Source organism: Sparus aurata, chromosome 14, assembly GCF_900880675.1.
Source record: "Sparus aurata chromosome 14, fSpaAur1.1, whole genome shotgun sequence".
NCBI classification, from domain to species: domain Eukaryota; kingdom Metazoa; phylum Chordata; class Actinopteri; order Spariformes; family Sparidae; genus Sparus; species Sparus aurata.
Window position 1 is genome coordinate 8708638 of NC_044200.1, and position 19000 is coordinate 8727637.

General features: G+C 42.1%; 1 long non-coding RNA gene across 1 annotated transcript in view; it reads left to right on the forward strand.

Moving 5' to 3' along the window:
- The first annotated feature begins 1029 nt into the window (after positions 1-1029).
- The window catches only part of LOC115595105 (uncharacterized), a 105804-nt gene continuing 87833 nt past the window's right edge, over positions 1030-19000 (forward strand). The window contains exon 1 of the long non-coding RNA XR_003986641.1: positions 1030-1076. This is a non-coding gene — a long non-coding RNA (uncharacterized LOC115595105). The remainder of the gene's footprint in view (positions 1077-19000) is intronic.

Below are 19000 nucleotides of genomic sequence, written 5' to 3' on the forward strand. Positions count from 1 at the left end.
GCTTAAAATTACTTTCTTCTTTATGTGGGCGTCAGGTGATTGATACCGGGCGGAGGGGAACATTATGCAGCTCTGATATGAAAACACTGGAGCGAAATAAGGATAAAACAAACTTTCCACTTGTTTACCGTGATGGATCGTCTCGTTCTGTTAGAGCTGAATCACTGTGTAAACAGCAGCAAATGGCTTCTTCTAAAGGGGGAAACGAGCCCCTCATGCAGACCTGTGTATTAACCTGGATCACTGGAAGCAACTACTTTGTCTCGGCTGATTATTTATCGATCTGATCTCATAATCCAAAGATTATGGTTTTCCTTCCGAACACCGACAAATACATGTGAACACTTCGGATGACTCACTCATTCCTCGCGTTTTCGCCTGTCTGCGCTCGCTCGCTTTTTTGCAAGTTTAATAAAGCCGAATGTTGTTTTTTGCTAATTTGCTGACAGGAAGTGGGTCCGCAGCTGCTGCTAATCACTCAGTCAGTCGTCTCGGAGGAGCAGAGGAACGGAGCAGCGGAAACAGTGGCGGCTTTTAGTCTGAGAAAACTCAGAAGGATTCTGCTTAGCATCAAAGATTAAAGATGCTAGAGGAGGGAAACAGCCGGCCACTTCCAACGCTTTTCAACAATTTGGAGCCGAACACAAAAGCACTCACTTTTTATTTGATTTATTTAAAGTTGAATTATGTGGGCGTGCACACACCAATCCACCTTTCACACACACAGCATGAGAAGAATTGTTAATTGATGTGAACATGGGTCACATACATTATATATCTTTATTTGTTATGAGCCCAGTTAGTTATGTTCTCTTGTTTCCTGTTTTATTTTGAAATTGTGCCCTCATGTGTGGCATCTTGCTTTTCTGTGCCTACCACCGGTGTTTTTCTGTTTCTTTTCCCTCACCTGTCCTTTTCCCGCCTCGCTCACCTGTACCTAATCACCTCGTTTGTGTGTGTGTGTGTGTGTGTGTGTGTGTGTGTGTGTGTGTGTGTGTAGTCTTTGTTGTTCCTCATGTCTTTGCCAGTTCTGTCTTCCCCAGCAGTGTCTCCTCCGCCATGTATCCTCCATGTTGGTATGTTTCCGATTTCTGTTCCGTGAGTTTTCATTTGCCTTTGTTTGTTCTTTGTTTAATCTCTCTTGATGATACTTTGTCTTTTGTCCTTTTCACTCGCTTTTTGGTTTGCCTGCACTCGGACTTGGTTTTCGTGTGTGTGTATCAGCTTTTGTTTGATAAAGCTCGCCCTCAGTTTCTTAATCCTGCGTCCCGAGAGTTGTCTGCAGTCGGGTCCTCACCTAGTTTGCCATTTTATAACAACATTGCAATGAACAGTACACAGTATTTTTCATCTGTTTGCCCGCAACAGTTCAACCATTTGAGAAACTTTTGTATGGCTTTCTTGCCGAGAGCTAAGATGAGAGAGTTAATATGATACTGATAAAAAAGTGAACAGTGTGTAAATGTGTTGCCGTGTTCAACAAAGTTTAGAATTTGCTTTTTGTTCTTTATTTTGGTCCTTGCACAGAGGTGTCGGGCACCCAGTGTTAGAACTCCACCTTCTGTATGTATTACAGAAGTTTTTCTTCATCCCGGAGGTGGAGGTATGAATTTTCTGGGGTCGAGGCAGCAATCTGAGGTGGAATTCTCAATACCTGTGCAAAAATAACCCATATCTATGCATTAATACACCTGATGGAAGGTGAGAAAATATGCTGTTTTTTAGGCCGGGTGACCCAAACCTTTAAATATGAAATGTGCATAATTTCTAATCCGGAAAAGAAAAATAACACATTATAAAATCACCCTGTTTGTTTAAAACAAGCCAGACCTCACATTCAGTTTATAAACAAGCACTATCAGACAGAACACACACGTCTTTTTAGTTATTAGCTTCACGTTCCTGTTGCAAAGATATCACTGACCTCATGTGTGCGGCTTCCCTCAGCACACAAACATTGTAAAAACATAGAATGAATATGTGTGGTGTTTTTTTTTACTCGAGCTGTGCCGACGATAAGAGCCGCGGCTCTACCTGTGGCACCCTGTCACGGCTCGTCGCCGATACCGATGAAGGTGACTGAGGATGACAGGCGGCCAAATGCCTTCTCACCTGCAGCTGATTTCCGAACGCAAACGCCCTGGTTTAGACAAATGAGAACGGGACGCGGCAATTACGTCGCGGCTGACCTTCAGCTCGAAGCGTGCGACGGCGCTCGGTGATGGAGCTGTCACACGCTTCATGCTTGGCCCCTTTCCTGTTATCACTGTCACACCGTTTCCATGTTTGTATCTGAGGGAGTCCAGAGACAAAATATTTGCAGATGATTCTTCATTAAATGATCAGATTCACAGGCGCCCTCCTCATCCAGTGGATGGATTTTTTTAAATGTATTTTTTTCTCACAAAATGGGTACTTTATGACACTCTCTGCCTAATGACTCTTTCAGTTGTGTTCATCTATTACAGGGAGACAGGCTCTTCATCACTTACCGTGCTTCCTGGGAAAATTACGGAGAAAATTTCCTAGACAGACAAGGGAAAATGCAGCTAATAAATTCTGCATGTAATGATTAAATTTAAATACAGAGGTCAAGAGCTCTCATTATTTGCTCTAAAATATTAAAATACTGTTAATATTTTATGTGGCCACATATGCCGGCACTGAATTAATTTCAAAAGAAAAATGTTTGCACGGAATGAAGTGCTTTCGGGGCCCAAAGCATGTACGTAAGAAACTTTTATCCCAGAGCAGAATTTTTAATTTGTCCGTGCAGAGCCTTGCTGCACCCCCCCCGTTTGCTCCCATGTGGCCCGGTGTCAGTGTGATTCATTGAATCATGGGGAGAAAAACACAATTGGTGGTGCTGCATTATTCTCACCTGAATAACCCTACATAGAATGTTTCTCATATCATAATCTACACTGGGTTTAGATCGGGCGTTTATACAGGGCACTTCAAATTTTGTCACGTTGATTAAAAAATGATCCGATTTAGTTGCGGAGGTGATGTGATGCCAGTGAACAAAGAAATAACATTTTACATCTACAGAGAACAATGGTATGGTTGGGAATCAGTAATTCTGCAATGTTTGACAGGTCCAAAATGGTGGTTTTGTTTACGTCAGTGTGAGAATTCTGACAGCTGGCTTGAGTTTCTACCTGAGCTTTGTGAGCCAGTAGTATAACTCCGTTGGAATCATGTGGTGGCTGTGTATCGTCAGCAATCGGGAGACTTGGTTGTTGCCAGTTTGTCAAACAAACATAAAAAAATGGCTCTACAGTATGCGTCCAGGTTACTGTACTGCCTGCCCTCATACAAATTACTCATTACTAGCTGGTGTTAGCAATGTTACGTTACCTAGCTAGTGTTTGCAACAGTAGCTTGCATTTTATTTAAAATGCTTTCCTAGCCATCATTAGCAGTGTTGGCTAATGTTTGCCGGCTAGTGTTGGCAACATTAGCAAATGTTAGCTAGTGCACATACAGGGAACCACTTTAGGGGGCAGATGATTCAAATCACCCCCCCCCCCCCCCCCACTTTCCGTGTAAAGAAATTATGATCTTGATGTTTCTGTATAATGTAAATGTTTTCATTTCTCTAAGGAGGATATAATGTTCTTCAGGCCTATTAACTATTTGGTCTGGTTTGCTAGTCAGGCCTCCACTCAAAGAAGTAAGGTAGCTAGTTTTATTATGCTAATGTTTGAATGGATTCCAACCAGATGTTACTTTTGCAACAATCACTATGTTTATGAGCTGGATAGTGGTAATTAACACTCACAGCAGCCTCCAACGGATTTCTAATAGTGATGGCCGCCAATTGCTCTAAAGGAAGTACAATGTCCTGTCAAAATAGCTGTAGCCTAAAGCCCCATCAGTGGTGGTTATATTGAAATAAAGCCCAGTATTAACACAAATGCAATGGACTCGGCTCATTTAAAAGCAGCTATGCACAGTTTGTATGTATCTTGTTTCGAGATGTTGACAACCAATCCAAAAACATAGAAGTTAGTAGCTAGCTGGTGGGTTAGCTAGACTACAAGGTGAGCATTGAGATTAACCCAAGACTGATGGGAGATTCTGCACTATTTTCTCAATGTTTTTCCTCAAAGCTGAGTAATATTCTAACATTAATGCGCGTTTAAAAAGCACTAGAAAAACACTACATGCGGCGCAAGTGGTGAGTGCATGCCTGTGTTCTTCTGGCAATGTCTCAGGTTTTTTTATCGGACACCTCGACCTTAATCATCCATACAAACTTCCTCCCGATGTGGAATGTTGCTCTTTATACTCAATCTCTGACCTCCTAACAACTGTCTGCCAGAAATCTGTCTGTCAGAACAACAAGCACTAGCCAGTCACAGCATAGTGTTGATGGCAAATCCCAGGCATAGTGGGAGAGTACCGGGCTCTTTTAAAGATTTACCTGCTGTGCCCACTTTGCCGACAACGTGTGCACACAGTGAGGTCTTTTTATTCACAGTACTTTAACACCTGCTGTCAATGGTCCAGTGGTTGCAAAGGCTAATGACAGGCAACAGGTGACCTCGGCACTCTCAAATCATTACACAGAACAACTAACATGGCCCCCAGCCAGTTACCCTTGTGTGGCTGTTGGGATTGAGGTGATATTTTGAAGTATTTTTGGTGCATGTAGATATTGTGACACTATAATAACCAGTACAGTAGAGACATTGTCAGCTGGTACCAAAATGCACAAGGCCTGGGGAGCACTAATGTAGGGGATGTTCAACAGTGGCAACGTAAATGAACTAAATCTCCTCTTTTTGGTGACTGCAAGTTTGAGCAAATGAACATAGAGGCGGGAACAAACAAAGGATCATAAAATGATTTTTATTTCAGTTTCATTGACAGAAAATCAGAGGAACAAGTCCAGACTGAGTTCCCCATTCGTATTAGACGAACGCGACTGGCACTATATGACAGTCAGCATCTAATAGACTAATATCAGTCCAAACCTGTTAATTGCTACATAATTACCTCTTGATACACTCAATCACTCTTGCTGATCAATTACACAGAAGACAGATGAACTCCACAGGTCTCTAACGGCGCAACAGATCGGCTTCCCGTCAGCCCACCGGAGAGCTTCTGGAAATAAAATCCAATTCTGCCGCGCTTCTGTTCGCCCCGTGCATACATTGCTAAGACAAGTCACGCATGGATAGCAGTGGGACGAGTCTCTTCTCCAGCCTGATTAGTTCTGCTCCAGAAATGTGCAGAGTGACAAGCTAATCGCAGCTGCGGCGGCGATGAATGGAGGAATCTGAAGGACTGGAGGGACAGATCGATGATCCGCGGGCTCGGTGACAGCAGGAGATGTGTGGATTCGGCCAATACTACGTTAACTTGAAGCATGCCCAACATGCCGCATGGGGGACAGATGCCAGTTGGCGGACAACGACATGATTAACATGAAAAAGTCTGACTTTTATAAACTTAAAACACTTCATCGTTATATGAAAGATAGCAGGAAAAAGGTCAGTACTGCTGCTGATATTTCGTGCCACTTTTCCAACGTCCCACACTTGAGAAAATGTTTTGAATGTTACAGCGTGTGGAAAATGAAACATCTGGGTACAGTCAACCATGCCTCACAGGGTTTTTCCACCAGCAAACACTTTCACACCTGAGACATTTACATTTTACACCTTTATGGTCTCTGGACCCAAACTCTGACTGGCTGCTTATTGGACCATTGCATGCACAGTAGGGTCCATAAGTCTGAGACCACAATGAAAATATGTAACACTGCCTCGTAAACCTGGACATATTGTTGATGATAATAATATAAATAATGATACATTTTGTTTTAGGTCCTTCCTTCCATCTGGCTGCTCAAAAATCAAGGTGTGTTATCCAGCTATGTTATTAACCTGTATATCAGGATTAGGTTACTGTCAACTACCTTTTGAGAATTAATGTTATTTTTTTCCTAACGTATCCTTTAATCGACTTCATATTTCTTTTGCAACTGAATAATTTCAATAAATAAAAAAAATATATGAGAGCAGCAGCAAGAGGAGAATTAAAGTTGAGATTTAAGTCTTTATTTGTCATTTTGGTAAATAGAATTAGGCGGGAAGAGTGGAATGACTCTCATTTCTCTCTGTTCAATATGAAGCTTCAGATTTGCCAAGCAAAATATTAGCATGAAGATCAGCAAGAAAAGTAATCTGCCTCTGTCAAAAAGGTAAAAAATACACCTTACCTCTGTTGCTCACTAGTTAATATTTATGAGCCAGATGAATTCGATGAAGGTAAGGAAGGTAAGTAACTACCTTTCAGTTTCTCCTGGTTGCCAAGTGGTCCTGACCAAGAAATCATAGTAAGTTTGGTAGTGTGTAAAAACTGAGTATGCAGAACCAGGTGAGAATGTTCTCAGCTTCTTCCCCTAACATCACCCTGACTAGGACCGTCACAAATCGGCATTGGATGTTAACGGCACCAGGACAGGAAGGCTCTACAGCAGGTGATTAAAACCAGCAAAGACATCATTGGTAATAGGACCAATCTACTGAGTATTAGTGCTATTGGTGGTAAGGTTCCTGAGCCAAAAAGATACTTAAATACATAACCCATGTAACAAACCATCTGCACATCAGGTTACAAAAAGTTTGACTGCACCACAAAGCTTTCAAAAAATTGCGGACGAGACTGAATCGGTATAGACTGACCCTCCAGTGTCCTGTGAATGCTTTACAGGAGCTCCAATTTATACACTTTATCAGTATTTTTGCCTATTTGTTTGATGCCGCTTACTCTTCTTCCTCTAAGAAAAAAAACAAACCCCAAAGCATTCAAAGACTGATTTGGACATTGATTACTGAAGCAACAGTCAAAGCTTCAAAGCATCCAGGTTAGCCCTTCAGAGGAGCTTCTTCCCTCATACTGTAACACTCTTGAACTCCATATGCCAGCATAAATCATAGCTTTTAGTTTTGAGTGTAGCTAAAGGGACTTTTGTTGTAGAATGATAAACCCTTTAACCTTGAGAAGGGGAAGATCCTGTTGGACTATTTCCTGAAGGCAGTACATGCCAGTGCCGACTCGGTATACTGCACTTTTGAGTATTGGTGGGGAAAATAAGTTGTCGTTTTCTAGCCAGTGTGATCTGATCTAATCCCACTTAAAAGTTTGGGCAGGCTACCTCGAAAACATGACAATTCAGACATTGTCTGACAGCGTATAAAGGGGCAGACACACCGCCCAGACTCAAACCAACGGCCAACTGCCTTTATCCGACCACTCCGTTGCCTCTTGTCTGACCCGTTCGGCAGGAAAGTTGCATTGAAACATATCACCTCGACTACTGCCAACTACACAGTAGCATGTACGCTCTGCGCTTGCGTGAGATGCAATAAGTCTCCTTAACATCAGGTGGCGCTAGCCTCGTGCCAGTAATCCAAAACAGGAAATGACGGAACGGAGTGCAGAACCATCGTCATTTCTGCCCCTCCCACACACTGCGCTGCTTCGCTAGCACACAACCAGAGTATCCAATGACGTCCAATCCTCAGAACGCCGACACTCTCAGACTTTGTAAGTTGAATCTGACCGCGTGTTTCCAAAAGCTTCCAACACAGCTGAACACACCGAACAGATTTGTTCCCGAACTCGTCCGAGTCTCCCCAAACGTTTCAGACGTCCAACGTTTTGGCCAGTGTGTTCCTGCATTAAGACCGATGAGATCTGCTGGACACTATTCTCGTGGACGTGCGCTGTATCGACTCTCTCCTCCTGTCCAAGATGCGGTTCCTGATCTAAAACAGAGCCGCAGTTTATGTAAGGTGCTGCCCTGTCCTTCCCTCTCTCCCGACTCAGATGAATTCACACGCTCCGAGTTATTTCAGCACTAAACACTTTCTCGTCTCATGTCAGGACGGATTTAGACAACGCTCCTCTACTATATTCATTTCTTTCTAATCGTCTTTCCTCACCTGTCCTTGTTTTACCTGTCCCCTGCCCATCCCTCCCCCTCTCCTCCACCCTCCCTCCCTCCCTCTCTCGGCTGAGTGACTCGTTGAGATGGACGTAATGAGACAGGTCCATGCAGAGAGGGAGATGGAGGCAGTGGCATGAAGGAGTGCAGCCGTAAACAAGGTGAAAAATAATCAGGTGAGGGTGGACTGCAGCTCTCTGAGGGCCCACTGCAACCACGGGTGCAGCAGCCGGCGCAGCCCCGCAACAATACATCACTTTCTCCTTTTAGAAATGACTTTTTTACCTTCTGTCAGCTCTCATTAGCCGCCTCACAGTTCAGCTGCTTTTTGTTTATTTGTTCTTATGCCCGTCTTGATTTAGCACTGACTCGCCTCATTACTCGTTTGCTCTCGGCCAATTTGATTATTCCTATAAATCATTTCTTACATCTCCGTCTGTGACCTTTTGCAAGTACAAGTGTGAAATTTCAGGTTCAGCGTTTCTGATGGCAAAGTATCATTTCATTTTCAGTATCAGCTGTTTTTTGTGTTTTTTCTTCATCTGTATGGTTCTACTGGAAATGCGTGAGAATGTAATAAGATGGATGGATTTAACTGTATCTTAAATTAACCATCTTTAAACATTTCTGGTGATCTGGAACGCAGATTTATCTTCCTGGTTAAAAAAAAAACAAAAAAAAACCAAAATCAAATGTGTTTTATAACCATAAGTTCGAGTTTGATTTAAGATTTGTTATGTAACCTGGAAAACTTCCTTGTTACGGTGAACTGATGCTTGGTGCAAACAGCTGCTAGCGCTACCTTGAGTGACCACAAATACAACACGTCTTCATCCTAAACGACAATAAGCTGACAGTTGACAATTATACTATACTACTAGACTGTCATATGTCATAGTTTCCACGTCACGTATATTATAAATGACTGGTCAATGGGACTGGACCTTTCTTAATCATGTATTAACCTTGTGAAACAGTTGCAGTTTGGTCTGGTTGAGCAAGAAAGAAAACCTTATTGGTTAGTTTAAGGCAACAAAACTATTTGTTAAGAGGACTTGCAGTTGTGGCCTTACTGTTTTGGTATGTAATGATTTGGACTTACCAAAAGTTTTGGAATGATTCCGGTACATCACCGGAGCCGCAACACGGCTGCATTGGCTTCAACATGCTCCTTTGGGGGCAAGTTTTGCCCATTAAAAGTGTTTGCCTCGGCAACTGACAGGCCGAGGTTGTTAGTCTCCAAGCAGATTGTGGTGACATGAGATTGATTCAGGTATGAGTCTTAGCTCCTTCTCTCCTTTCTATATCCATTTTGTTTCCATTTTTGGAGCAAAAAGCCATAGATGCTTGGCAAAATCTTAACAAAAGCCATAATTAATCTACCCAAAACTAGCACTCCACAGGTTTCAGACACACCTTCTGCATGATGTGTTGTTGTAATGAAGACGCAAAAATCCCAAATGTTCTGGGCTGATGAGCCGAGTCGAGACGAAATTAGCGCATGCGTTTTGGGGAGGAAAAAAAAAGAGCTTGTGGTCTGACCAGGCCGTGCTTCACATAGAACAGTGTGGCCTCCCCAAAAGGCAATTAAAACTGGCTGGTGGGTGTCCATTTAACTGATTAACACAAAGCAATGTTAAAACCTCAGAAATGTCTCCAGAGTCGCCGTTTTCTCCGCACTGTGGTGAACCAAGAAGGTGGGGAGCCGTGTACAAAGAGGCCAAGGAGCCTCTGATGAGCCGCAAAGTTGAACTTCAGAGTATGTGCCTGCTTTAAATTATCATCGGTTTTATTCAGTACATCTGAAAGAAAAGAAAAAAAGAAAATCCAAGAGGGCTTTCAAGTAAAACTAATAGGAACCAAGTTTCATTGCCAAATTAATGGGATAAAACTATCTTGTTAGGCTTTTCCATTAGACGTTGTTTAATGAGACCCGCAGTGCGATGGGAACGGCTGCTCAAAAGTTGCATTAGTCACTTGTCTGACCAGGTTATTTTGAGGTCAGGGTAGGGTTTGTTAAAAAGGGTTGTTTTTAACAGCGGGATGTGATTCTGTCCGAACAATAGTAACACTGCCCAACAAGAGAAGAACGGACATTTGACTTCCTCGGTTCAAGAGCTGCCTGTTGATTTTAATTGCGTTACTGCTCTGCATTGCTACATTTAGAAATCCCCCAAAAAGTAAAACATGCATAACTCAATCAAGCTACTAAAAGTCTCTTTCCATTAGGGTGTGTGTGTTGAAAGTCTGTCTTCATGCTAGTTTTTCAATCAGTTATAGTTCCATTCTTTCAGTATCATTACGCTCATAAATCATTTGTTTATTATTATTATTATTATTATTATTATTATTATTATTATTATTATTATTATTATTAATATTATTATTTATTATTATTTTAATTATTATTATTATTATTATTATTATTATTATTATTTTATTTATTTATTTTTTACATTAACGACATTCAGTTGTTCAGCTTACTCCGGCGCACTTACGTTGTTTTCGAAAAATGTCAGATTAGATTTATGTTCTCTGGCACTTTTTAAATAAATCAACAACAAAATATAACACTCGCACTTAATTTGACAGGTAAGGTCTTTGTGTTGCTCATTTTGCACTTTGATCACACTTAATCTAATGTGTTTAAGGAGCTCGGCAGAAGTGTCCCGTGGGAACGCGCTGTTTATTGTATTAAAGCGTTACATCTTTTGAGAAACTCGAAGTCATCAGATGTTTGTTTCACCGAGCAGCATTCAGGACAACACCGCTGTGAAATTTTGCATAAATTATCAACACGGTAATAAAGTGAACTCAGAGCATGCACCTGCATTCATCTTGTTTTGATTAATCTTCCCCTCCGCTTAAGTTCTGTGTCTTATGGTGAGATCAGATAACGCGATATATTAGTCTTTGAAGATGGTCGCCGTCGGATTAAGCTAAAATGGAGTCATTAATTATTGCTGTGACTTGGCTGTGAGACACAGCTGACTTGGAGCCGTCACAGCTCGCTCTTCCTCCTGATGGCAACAACGATATGTGGATTCCTATCTAAATACATTTTTATGAATCCAATTGAACCTGTAACTGCCCACTGTCAGTCTGGTATGATGTCTGGGCTTTGTCTTTTTCCCTAAACGGCATCGCTTGTCAGTAGAATCACAGCTCTCGTTTAAAGCTGTGCCATTGACTATCAGGTGACACAAGACAAGAGCATGCTAGGATATAAACCATTACATTTTAAACTGAGTAATGTAATGCGTCAGAACTACCTATGAGAGAATCAGACGGCAGAACGATGCAGGCACATTTGTGTTTGCTGCTTCAACCCCTTATGACCCAGTGTTGAACGCCAGTGTGAAGATGCACTACTTTCGAACCTGTAGAAAGTCAGGTGTGCTGGATGAATGGCTCTTATGTATGACTTCCATGCAGGCTGGATTTTGTGTCCTCGCTGTGGTCAGACATTTTTTATTTTTGCTTTTAGACTAAGTGAATTGGTTGTTTTTAGGTATATACAAGAACACATTTAGGTTTAGGCAACACAACTACTCTGTTAGGTTTAGACAACCACAAAACTACTCTGTTAGGTTCAGACAACAACAAAACTCCTGTTAGGTTTAGACAACACAACTACTCTGTTAGGTTTAGACAACAATGCAACTATTCTGTAGGGTTTAGGAAAAGATTACGAGTTGGATTCAAATAATTAGTCAACATTCACTTTTGGTTGCACATGGGCCACGAACAGCCATGATCACAATTTCTTTTTAAAATAATCTGTTTGAAGTTCCATGTTATGAGATATCAGAAACAGCAGGAACCACCAGCATGGGAAAAAATACAACCCAGTGGCTGAGCTGAACACTCGAAAAGTTAAACATTTGCAGCCCTGACTTGAAAATATGGAAAACCAGCCCAAAGCAATTTGTCGCACCCAGAGCTCATTTTCTTCCCTCATACCTGACATCTTTGTTGTCTGAATTTTAGGATTGAAATGACTGTAGTTTGTATGTTGCATCATCATCTGTTTTGTAAATGCATTAGTCTAAAGTTTGGCAGGCTGAGTTATTAGTTTAATCAATGCACCGCAATCTAGTAACCCTCCTCCAGTCCTAACTGAAATCAAGTTGCTATATGATTAAGAAATAGAGTGATGTAAATTCATGACGCAATGTTTTATCTCAGTCTCAGGGGTTAAAACCACAAAGGATCTTGGAGGTTTGAGAGAAGTGAAAATGCAATCTATACTTGTAAAGTTCAAAAAAACAAACTCATCAGTGACTGTGACTCAGCTTCTCAAGCGTCAGAAAGTGTTGTATCCATCAAGTTGTGGGTGACTCTTTTTGAGATTGATTCAAGATTCATATTTATTTTTACATTTTACTGCATTTTCTGCAGTGTTACAAGATCTACCGTAAGCGTCTGGTCTCAGTTTCCTTCCTGTAAGGGGAAATTGAGGAATGTGGTCGGCTTTGATCTTTACCGCGCCGCTGTGCAACACTCCTGTGTAAATAATAAAGGTAGGTCCAGCCAATCGCAACCGCATGGCTCGTCCCGCTGCTACACTGCTGTTTCTCTCCCGACTCGTGCTATAATCAAGGTTGCAGAGGCGGAATCGATCCGGTCATCCAGTTCTGCTGCTAAACCATTTATTAAAACATCAAATACTTCGCCCCGGTGGATGTGTGCCCAGTGATTACCTCTGCAAATCAATTAAGCCACCGGGTAATTGATTGGCTACGAGTCCGCGGTTCCGGGATCTTGTGTTTTTGGAGCGAGTGAAGGTCAGCGCGTTTCTACCAGCCTTTCTTGGGATTCCTCTCATTCTGTCGAACAAAGTACAGTTAACATGAAGGCTGAATCGATGGCGGAGGGATTGGATTTATGTTTTGGGGGTCTCTGTGGGTAAAGGAATAGATTTTGAGGTTGTAATCAGTAATCGTACGCTAACAGAACATGTCTGCACAGCAAGATTACATCTCAGTTAATTTACTGACTGTAGGAAGGATGTTTTTCACAACAGAGTGAAATATTTACATAGAGATTAAGGCATAAAATGATTGGGGGAAAAAAAAAGATCCTATAAAATGATCTAATACTCATAATTTTAGTTGAAGAAAACTGTTTTAATTTGTGATGAGCTACAGTAATACGTGTGCTAAGCTTTATTTTCCAAAAACCGATGGGAGTTTGTGGTCGCTGGCCTCTCTCAAAGCTCGGGAACAAATTAAGGCAGACGGTCAATGAGCCTCCTTCATCCACTATTGGAAAATAAAAGCACCAGGGATCCCAGACAACCTGTTTTACAATTGCTGAATTCCCCGCAGCATGAAGATGTGGACATCAATGCAATTAAAGCCCCTTCATCCTCACAACGGCGTCATCAGTTTCATTAAAAAAACAGGTAGCAGTCGGTAGCTCGGGTTGAACTGGGTCCCGCATTAGTGGCCGTGTCCTCCGAGGCCTTTGCCATTATACTAGAAGAGGCGAGTTTTCCAAGAAGGTAATTATTCATTAAATTAGTGTGGAAATGAGGTTCTGGTGGTTGTGTACTGATGAATTACAGTGGCCAGTAATTTGCACGGTAATTAAAGATTTGAGCTCCTCGCCGCGCCGTAAGCATAAATCACATTTGCAAAGATGTCGGCCAGAATCTGTGAAGCACTCCACCTCGTTACAGCCGAACTCTGTGAGCTGTAACGAGGTCTGAATTCAGCCTGCATCACAAAGACTTTTCTACACGCCGGGCGAGATTTTCTTTTTTTTTTTTACAGCTGGAGATTTCTACATGCAGGGCAATTCAAGGGGGAAAGTTGACACCGAATGGAAACTAGAATGGCACTCAGCAGAGCGCATTCCTCCGCCAAGGCCCGACAGTTCACTTTAATTCATCAAGCCACATATAATATCAACCCATCTACCTACATCTGCTAGTTGTACTGCCTAGTTGTACTCACTCATAGATGCCAACTGCCTACACACGCCTGATTTTCGTTAGGATGCTTGAGAAATTAAAGAAATGTCGAGAAATGCTCGCAATGTAAAAGAAAGTGAGAAACAACTGTGAGCTGTGTCTGTTCCGTTAAAATACTTTTTAATGTATTTAACTGCCAGAACAAATGTTGGCAATGCACGTTTCTGCAAACCCACAGATGTGTCGGAAGGTTCCACTTTCTATTTTCTGTTAAAACAACACTGTGCTGATGGTCTGGTTAGGTTAAGGCACAAAACATACTTGGTTGGGTTCAGGAAAATATCACGGTTTGATTTAAAATACCCGCTTTGGTCACCACAAACAACTGGAAATTGTTTTGATGTCTTTTAAAAAAAATCGAGTGGTCTGACACTCACAGATGTTGAAACACAGTCCTGAACTGCAGTCACTGGCTTGGCAACCTTCTTGTAGCTCCACCAGAGATGTGAAGGTTGAGTCATGAACATAATATGACACAAATTGCGCGTATTTCAGTGTGGTGCACGAGTGTCTTTAGCTTCCCTAGTCAGTTACACTGCCATAATTGGTGTAATTAATGAACTAATGATAATTATTGTACTTCCACCAGCCACAAAAGTATATAGAAGTCTCTATTTGCAATATTTTGTTTTTTTTTAACATCAGGACAGGTAGTTATGACAAGTTGACGTGCAGAGGTCTGCTCTTTTTAATGCCCTCTACTTTTCCCTCTACTCCTTTTTTTCATTTTCCTGCACTGTCCAATTTTTCTCCTCGCTGCTCAGCCACATGCACACACTGAACCGAACGCTGTTGTTTTTTTTTTTTGTTTTTTTTTTTTCTTTCCCCCCTTTGATTCTGCCTGTTCATTTTGCATTCTGGCCTGACACACTGGGCCAATCAGCCAGCCAGGCCACAGGGAACTCTCCTGCTGTTCCTGACCATCCGGGCCTGAGGACTAAAAGTCTTAAATTGGTGGTTCCTGGCCAGTCAGAGCTGATATCTGAGCTACATTTAGTTAACATTGGCATTTAGGTCCAAAGTTAAAAAACACACCTCGTCTCATTTGATTCATCGACTCACAACCGAAATATAAAACTGTCTAATCGTGGTTGTACCTCTGTGAAGGTAACTTTTCTGGGTGACCGGGCACAGTGGCTTCCCAGAGGTCTTATTGCCTCTCTTAGGTTGCCAGGCAACCAATGGAGACTCCAACCATGCAAGCCGGTGCACTTAAATATACAGCACACAGTTCATTTTCACATGCAGCCGAAAACCTTCAGTGCTACCTTTGAACCACCTGTGCACATATCGAGAGATAACTGTCCACGCTCGAGCCTCTTTCTGAAGGAGTAGTCGTGTTGTTTTTCCTGTAGTCAGCCCATCACAGCTCTAGATCTCACACAATGATTCTCACCACCTCTGGGGAGCGACTCTTAATAAGCACATACCAGAAAAAGATTGCAAAAAAAGCTGGCCTTGTTAGATATTATAGTCCAATTAAAGTAATGCATTCAGAGAGTACCAATGGTAGTACCTAAGAATCCAAGTCAATTCAATCGTGTCAATCAGTCATCAGTTAGTTAGATTTTTGCTCATTCTTTCCAATTTTTCTACAATGAATGCCTTGGCTCATCACCAGGCAAAGCAGTCTGGGTGATTAATTTACAAGCTAACCACATGGCTCCGTGCTGCGTAGTGGCGAGCGCTAGACCGACGATTACATCATCTCACTAATACATGGTTCATTTTATTCATTTGGAAAATCACATTACTTTGAACTGTGCAGTTTTCAAACACTGTAAACAGATCATCGCCTAAAGCAGATTACAGCTACCGATCAGCATATACAGTATCTGCGAATGTAAATGTACTGAGTGCTGGACCGAAGAAATGCGCAGCGAGACAGAAACTGATAATTCAGATCATTTGTCTTCTCTAAAGAAGATTCTTACTGGATTCTGTCCCTAAAGCACTTGGATTGGACAGAGCTTCTAACTCATTTGCTTCACCCGGCAAATTTTAGCTGTGGTTTCGATCCATAGACTGTACATCCAAATTGTTTTTAACGCCTTTCTCCCCGTAAGCTGGATAGTCAACAAAATTCAGATCAGTGTCTTCAAAAACATGTTTCACTTTACTATTTAGCTGTGGCCAGGCTGTAATTTTTTTTCAGAACAGACGTTTCAAAACCAAGCGCGTCTCGACACGCTGCAGCCATCTTGGTAACGTCCCAGGGCAGTTATTTCTGGCTAACAAGACCATGGTACTATCTGAATGAACTTTCAGTGGTCACTGAGTCACAAAACCTGCACGTATAGACTCACCAGTCAAGTTTGGTGACTTTGCCCCAAAATTAGGTTAAGGTGGCCTTGTTTCCCCACAGGTTATACTTGTACTGTGCATGTACACGGCTTCGCTTCACTTCCTTTACAGCTCAATACAGAGTGACATCATCAGGTCATCCAACTAAAACAATGAAAGCTTTCTTGATGATTCTGTACATTAGTGTGATGTCCTCCTTGTCCATGCTTATTAAAAGCCCGTCTGCAGCCGCACCACATCGGTTGAATGTTATGAATCGCAACAGTGACGCGATTGGCTGATGTGTTTCCCGATTTAGCTGTGTTTAAGCACACGATTGGCTTCCTGGGGGAAGGGGGCGGGGTATGTGTTGTACAAACGCCATCTCTCGCATTCTGGACTTTTCCATTCAAAGTGCTTTAAGTGGTTTGTTTATCTGTAACGTCTCTGATGTCACCCACCGGCACGCAACCCCACGAGCGGTTAGTGGCCCGGTGCATTCTGGTTGTTGTAGGTTTCCTGCTGTTTGAGGAAAAGGGACTATTTTCTGTGTCTTCTCTGGTCATGTAAAGATACTGTGTCTCTGCTGCATGGACAGCTCAGTTCTATGAATAGATCTTACGGTGAAATACCCCTTTAATGAACAGACATCCTGTGAGATTGGCGTTGACTTTTTGATTTTTTTCTTTCCTCCCCACAAAGTTAATTTCCACACTTTCTGTCAAACAACGTTTTCAATGCCTGTCATTGTTTAATTAAGAGGAGGTGTGCAACACGAGAGCACGCACACTCGGGCTGGATGAAGGAACTCCTCCGCTGGGACTCGGTTTGAGAGACTCGCGTGGGCGGAAGAGAGGAGATACGCTTGCCAGAGAAACGTACAGTACTCCACCAACACACTGAGCGCCCCGAGGGAGTTAAGGCAAAGAACTCCTCCTGGATTTTTCTCTTCAGTCTCTTGCTCTCTCGCTTTCTTGCTCTCCCCCCACGTCTCTCTCCTCCTCATTTGGTTGTGGTAATTCATCACGGAATATCAAAACCATTCAAAGCTCCGGCACAGAAATGAAGGCTCCGGAGTCCGTGTATAATTGCTTTCCGCGAGGTGCCACCATCCCTATTGAACCTTCTTGACTCCCTGTCCCTAGCAGTGGCAGTGTGCATGATAAAGAGACAAGGAAAATCCCCTTGAGACACGGAGATCATGACTACTGCGAGAGGACGGAAAAGCCGTCGCCGCCTCCAGAACGTTCATGAAATTACAAGCGTTTGATTCGCTGTCGTCCTTTTCATCCTTTTTGGGGAACATGCATTCACGTGGCATCCTTTTGAGCATACACCAGAGGAGGTTATAGAGGCGGAGGGCTCGGGGCGGGGGGGGAGGCCTTTTCTCACTGACTCTCATTATATTTGCCTATTTTCAATAAAATAGGTGATTATACATAATGATACTAATAACAGAAGCAAGAGAGGACATCTGGATCATAGAGACTAAATAAAAGACAGCGTCACACCTCTAGCAGTCGCAGGAATTATAGGTCTTCTCCTCACAAAGGAGGGAGCAGTGAGACGTTATTAAAGAGGTGAAGCTCGATACACAAGGCCACTTTCCATCAAAGTTTTTATCATTGTAACCATGACAACAAAGGTCCCCGAGCCTTAATGAAGTAGTGATTCGAACCAAACCCTGACGTTTCCCCGAACCTAACCAAGCTCTGTTTGTGTCTGCCTATTTATGTATTTGCATTTCCACAGAGACTAGAAGCACTTATCTCCACTAAGCCATTCTGTACCAAACTGCAACTATTCGCTAGCAGTGCACGAGAAAGCCATGTACTTAAAGAACCAATGACAGCGTTTGTTTCCGGGTAGTAAACCCCTGCGTCATATAGCTTCCATAGAATTCAATTTACATTTTTTTTCGTGATGTCAATTCAAAATGTTTGCCGGTGTTTATCTTGATAATAACAACAGTCCTAACCAACGTTCTAGTTTACCTGTTGGTCCACAGACTAAAGAAAGTTTCCCCCCCAAACCAGCAGTTTATCCGACTGGCGATGTGATGTCGCTATTGGGTAGATTTGGCTTATGTAAAGACACAGTAGAAACATCAGATGGGTTGAACCGCTGTGTTTTAACTACGTTAAACTAACTACTAAACGTTACAGTTACGGCTGAAAATAACCACAGAAATGAAAAAATGTGTTCACATGAATCCACAATGCAAATCGACCGCCAGTTGTCTAAAGTCGTAGAGTTGGAATCAGCCTTGCACTTCATTTAAGGCACGTACTTGATTATTTATTCTGTTGCTTGTAATGAGTCATGGCTTAATAAATGGAGTCAGCAGGAATATGTCCCACTCGAAAATAAGTTGGCATATTAGCGATTCCCTTGTCTGTAAAAGCAGAACTATGATAATTCTTTTGTCCATCCTTCGTCACATTACATATAATCACTGATAAATTAAAAAAAATATAAAATCTGCTCGCCTGTTAACAAAAACAACATAAAAACTACCATCCAGCATTCGATATGATTCAATTCCTTTATGATCCTTTATGTAATGTCAGGTTAATCCACTGAGGTGAACCTGGCCAAGATGGTGGCATAAAAATTCAGAGGAAAACAAACTAACTTTAAAGGCAGCTTTGAAGTACCTGGCCCTTGATGTATGGTGTGTTCCACTTCTGCTGTCTGCTTCCACTTTTAACCACAATAAAGACAGCAATGGAGCTGAGAGCTTCTTGAGCCTCTGCGACTGCTGAGCGCCAACG